At 39.7% G+C, this 5,896-nt stretch overlaps 1 long non-coding RNA gene across 1 annotated transcript; it reads left to right on the top strand.

The window, feature by feature from the left end:
• Window positions 1–2,251: 2,251 nt before the first annotated feature.
• On the top strand, window positions 2,252–5,690 carry LOC120223257. Its single transcript, XR_005526251.1, has 2 exons — window positions 2,252–2,328; window positions 5,479–5,690. It is a non-coding gene; the product is annotated as an uncharacterized LOC120223257 (long non-coding RNA).
• Window positions 5,691–5,896: the final 206 nt, after the last annotated feature.

Below are 5,896 nucleotides of genomic sequence, written 5' to 3'. Positions count from 1 at the left end.
ATGCTTTAAAAATATCTATAAGTGTGTGTGCATGGTAGGAGGGAGTTTTATTATGTACTATTTGTCTTTCATAGTTGGAAACACTGAGCTGTGAACTGTTAAGCTCTTTGGTTGAAGTCCCACTGCAGGATGAGTCAGGATAAACAATTCAGATCCTTAAACTCCTCATGCCACTGGGCTCTATAACCAACAAACTCATAACCTACTGGGAAAAGAAAAGGACACTGATGTATCATGTTAATCCTGTAACAGATAAAAGGAACCTCAGGGTCATCTTTCTGAGATGATTGCCCAGGGGTTGGGCCCCAGGTGTTGAGAAGAGCAGACATTATAAGGTTTATTGAGAAGAATGTGACAGGGATGCATTATCAGGTGACAGGGTGATGAGGTGGGTGATAAGATTGCAAGTCTGCTCTGAGGTCAGCCTCAGGTTGAAGGAGGCAAAGTGTGTGACACCCTGGTGGGCGTGAAGAATTTTTAGTGACTTCTCTCTGGAGTGAAGAGATGAGCTGATGAGCTTCCAGTCTAAGACAGCAGCCTCCCTCTCCTGGGTCTAATCAGTTTTTAGGTTTCCTGCCTTCCTATGTCCCCTTTTTTTACATAAATATTTCAAGGGGGGCAGGCAGAGAGGCAGCCCTGGAAATCCCAGCTTTGTTGTGTTTCAAGACAAAGCTACAAATATACATAGATGACAAAGAGTGGGAATCCAAAAGGTACTATGGAGAGAAGGGATAGATGCACTCAAAAGAGATGGATTGGCTGGAGGGAGAAGGAAAGGAGGAGAGACGTGACTGGCAGCAACTATCAGACAGAAAGACTTAATCTGTTTTCTGAGAAAAGAGGAGGCAAGGTGAAAGCAGCGCTTGCTAAATATAAATGTCAGCTGCAAGCCTGAACAACAGAGTAGTGAAAACAGTCCTTGATAAAAAATAAAAAGAAAACACCAAACTCCCCTTTATTGTCATCAGGTTTTCTTTTTAATTATTATTCTAACTTCTCTTTTTGGAGTAGAGGAGGAGAAATTGGTAAATAATGGAAATCAGGGCTTCTTCCTCCACTCTACCTCAAAAGCCAAGAGTTAAACATTTAGGAGAACACAAAGAATCATATGGAGAGTTTGTTGAAAATTCATTTTTGTGGACATATCTACAAAGATTCTAATCTAATAGGTATGCAGTAGCATCCAGGGCAATGTATTTTTAGCAAAGTCCCTAGCGATGCTGATGTGAGAAGTCCAATAATCATACTATGAAAAACATCATTCTACATGGTCAGTGCCCATCTTAATCTTAACCCAACACTCAGGGACATCTAAAGCAAAGAAATATATGTTTACATGGTCAATCCAAATAAATCTGGATAAGAACAGTAATATCAGTAGAAACACATCTTTTTCTTGATGGGTTTCTTCTAAATTAGGAATCTATAGGGGTGTCTAGATGGCTCAGTTAAGTGTCTGACTTTGGCTTAGTTCATGATCTTGTGATCTGTGGGTGTGAGCCCCATGTTGGGCTCTGTGCTGACAGATCAGAGCATGGAGCCTGCTTCAGATTATGTGTCTCCCTCTCTCTCTGACCGTCTCCCCTTGAAAATAAATAAATACTAAAGAAAATCATAAACTAGGAATCTATAAAGGATAGCTCTTTCGAGAACAAAAGGTAGTCTCCCTCTAAGTTAATTCCCATTTCATCTCTAGAAGGTAACTTTTTAAGGCAGAAGCTTTATTCTTACCTTCCAAAATATGAAAAATTTGTCTATACTCTATTACAGGATAGTGTCAGGTCCTAGACCCAGATCACTTTCCTCATTTCCCAAAAGCACCTGGAATTACCAGATCCCTTAACAAAAAGGGTAAACTGTTTTCTCCCCAAATAATGGGGAATGGGAACCTAAAAAGGACAGGATTGTTTCAGCAAGGGTTATTTGTTTTTCTCATAATTTTTCTTTTTCTATTGGGTTTTATTTTTAAATAATAATATTAGGCCAAATTTAATTTCTGTTTTAGTCTGTAACCATCCAGGAAAGCTCTCTCTTCCATTATTTGATGGCTGAAACTAATATTGCATTAGTCGTTTGATAAGGAAAGCTTGATTCAGAGTTGACCTTTTAATAACTCAAGAGAGTTGTAGGAGTTAAGCAATAACAAATGAAAATAGAAATGCCTACTGAGGCACACTACTGAGACTGCGATCTTCAGTTCTGGGAGGTTCTCAGAGAGTACCCATCTATCTTTGTGCATCCAGGTCTTTGAATTGGGACAGGCATTGGAAGGCTCATGTGAAATCATTCCATTTCATATTCAAAAGGGCTCCAGTCCTCTTGATCTTTGTAAGTAGAAGAAACTTTTGTCTTGAATCCAAATCCCCTTCCAAATGCTACACCATTTTCTTTTCTTTTCTTTTTTATAAGCAAACTTCTTTAAAAAATGCCCCTTACTTGCTGTCTCCCCTTATTGCCACCTGTTTAATTGTCAACTCAGTGCAGCCAAATTTTCAACCCACCACTGCTTTGAAACACTTCTTGCTAAGATCACCAATGTTTTAAAAATCTAATAGTGACATCTCTTACATATCTAACTTGACCTCTCAACAACAGTCAATACAGTTACTGTTCCCTTCTCTGATACTATTCTCTCTTGGTTTTCTCCAAGAAATCTCTGTATTCGATTTCTATTTGTTGGCATTTCCTCCTCGGCTTGCCTGGCCTCCTCTAAATGTAGGAATTCTTTGTCCCTCTGCACTTCTCTGTCTCCATTCTCTCAGGTGATCTCATTCAGCTGTATAATTAAAACACCACTATAGCCCAATTAATCTAGAATTTACATCTCCAGTTCTGACCCCTTCTCTGCATTACAACCTAATGTATTCAACTTCCTACACAAACATATTAGATCCAATGAAACTCAAATATATCCCCAAATATGATATTGCATGTCTTCCTGTAGTACAGTATCTCCATTTACCCAGCTGCACAGCCCAAACCCTAGTTGTTATCCTTGATTCTTCCTCCTTTTGTCACTGCTTGTATCCAATCTCCAATGGCACTGCCTCACCTTACTTCAAGCTACCAGCGCCATTCGACAACATTGCTGCCATTATCTCCTGGCCATCACTTTGTTGGGATCCTTGCCTCCCTATAATCAACCCTATACAAAGCATCAGAGTGGTTGTCTTAAAATCACATAATGCTCCCTTGCTTTACACTGGCTTCTGAGTTCCTCCTCATGGTCTCAAGACCTTATGTGATTCTTTCCTTTCCAGAATGCTCTCTTTCTCTTGCTTCAGCCATATTAATCTTTTATTAATTTTCTTTAAAACTCCAAGCTCATTTCCACCATAGGGTTTGCAACCTTGGCTTCCTCTGTCTAGACCAACCTCTCCCTGTCTCCTCATGTGACCAACTAGTTCTCATCATTTGGATCTTGGTTCAATTGTCATTTCCTCCAAGAGGCATTCTGGCCACCCTAGGTAAGATGAACCTTTTATACTCAGATACACTGTCACATCATCCTGTTTTATCTTCTGTGTAGCACATATCATAATCTGAAATCCTGTTCATTTGTTTATGATATCTATCCCCCATGCCCAATAGATGGTAAGCTCCATGACAGCAGTAACAGTGTTTTGGTTAGTGCCTGGCAGATAACAGGGAAATAAAAAATATTGAGTTATAAATTTTATAATGATCATATAAATAGTGTATTAGATTCAAAGCTGTACCATGTTGGCAATGAATGAGCCCTTTAGAATTTCTTTTATTTTTCGTGTTGTACTGGGTCCTATTTGAACCTTATTTAAAACTCAGATTATCTGAAGGACTATCATAAATTACTGGATGGGAAGCTTCTTGGTGTCTGTTTCATTGATTTGCACTAATGGAAAATATCTTTAAAAAGGAAGTGTGTATGAAAATCCAAAGAATTCAGGAGCAGCTATAGAATGGGAGTAATGAGGTGAAAGAGGGAAGACTATTTTTCAGCCAAATCTGAAGCACTAGGGACCAAGTCTATGTGGAAGGGAGTTACCAGAAGAAGCAAACAGAGCTGGTTTGTTTTGTTTTTGTTTGTTTGTTTTGCTTTGCTTTGTTTTTAGAAATGTGATAAAGCAGAAAAATAGAAACAATGTTGATTCAATGCCCAGGTAGCAAAGTGGGACACTGCATTGGGAAAAGGGAATCTCAGCATCTCTTTTCACCTGTGGTGTCCAGTGCAGCATGGAAAACACTGATCTCCATGGCATTTCAAGACTGTGCAGTTTTAGGAGATCTTGGAAACAGTCCTCTGGGTAGAAAGAGTCCTTCCTTCTTGGCTCTGCTTCCTTAGAATTTGCTCTTGTTTTAGACCACCATGCTCACAAATGGCTGTAGCAGAACCAGACACTACATCTTCTCTCATTCATGCCAGGGGGAAGACAGTGAAAGTTCATTGCTGGAGTTCTAGGGAAAAAGTATCACTCTATCTCCTCAACTTTGACCCAGTCAAAGGGGACAGGTTCCCCTGAACTAAGACTGGGAACAGTGAGATGACTGTGGCAAGAGATTTCTTTTTGCTCATTCCTTAGCACTTACTGAGCACCTACCATGTTCCTGACACTCATCTAGGTGCTAAAGATGGCATGGTGAACAGCATTCAAAATCCCGCCAATTATAGTAAAATGCCCAAGATTGCAAAGCCACTTACTTATGGCTCTATCTTGGGTTACCCACTCATTTTTGGAAATGGGAGATATACACAGGGTGACTTTTCCACACTACAACAGAGAGGAAGGACCCATTCAGCTGTCAGTTCTCCTCATTTGTAAGTCTTGCATGATGTGACTTGCCTGCTACAAAAAGCTACACTCACCCAGGGCAACCACAATCTTTCCCCTGAACTCAGAGGCTGTCAGCTGCTGCAACTATTTGCTTTACCCACTATCCAAGAATATGCATGGATGGAAAGGAGACTTCGAGGGCAGAAGCATGGATGATGGGGTTATGGCTTCTTCTAGACACCAGAGAAATTTTGTCTGTGCCCTCCTGACAGAGGAACATTGACTGCATTTTAATATAATGCTATTCTATGCAGATATTTCATTTTCAGGCTGGTGGAAAAGTGAGGCATCAGAAGGGAGAATGCTGATGGGGGTTTGGGTAAAGGAAAGAAAGCTGATAAACATTTCCCCTCTGAGGCAGTATGAAAACACCCACATTAAGGATAAGTAGCTTGCCTTAGAAAAGTCAAAGTCAAAATGAAGTATGAATTATTGATTTTCAGTAAATCAGGAACTAACATTCTACTTTTACCTCTACTCCATGTTCTCGTTTTGGCAATAATTCAACAGTCTCTTTCACATCCAGAAGCTACCCTTCAAATATCACTCGATATTTTCCTTTTATCCTCCCTCCTCATCCTCTCTTTTATTTTCTCTCCTCTTTCATCCCCTTTCCCTCTCCCCTTCTCATTTCTCTCATTCTCTTGCTCCCCTCTTTTTGCTTTAGGATGTATCCTAGCAACAGCTATTTCAATTTAGAGAGGATGGGAAGGGCCACTGGTGTTGCCAAGGTTACCAGTATTTCCTGCTGTCATCGGAGGAAGTAACCTGTGTGTCGGATCACAATGGAATTAGATGCCCTGACACCTATGCTGCCTGTCTCTTGAATACCCAGATAATGAGAGACTCTTCCATATCAAAAAGTTTTACCAAACTGTCTCACAGTGTCATGGATGTTTTCATTTAGTGATAAATTATTCTATAACCTAGATGTTTATAGAAAAGTTTAGGGAAATATAAAATGGTGATAATGACAATAGTTAAAATTTGACTTCATTTTAGAGGGTAGCAATTCTGTTCATTTGTGATATACTGTCAGATTTCCAAAAACAAGATCATAATATTGTTGACCAATAGAGCCCGTA

This window comes from Hyaena hyaena, unplaced genomic scaffold, assembly GCF_003009895.1.
Source record: "Hyaena hyaena isolate Hyena2069 unplaced genomic scaffold, ASM300989v1 scaffold_977, whole genome shotgun sequence".
NCBI classification, from domain to species: Eukaryota; Metazoa; Chordata; class Mammalia; order Carnivora; family Hyaenidae; genus Hyaena; species Hyaena hyaena.
This window is presented reverse-complemented; position numbering and strand designations above follow the sequence as displayed.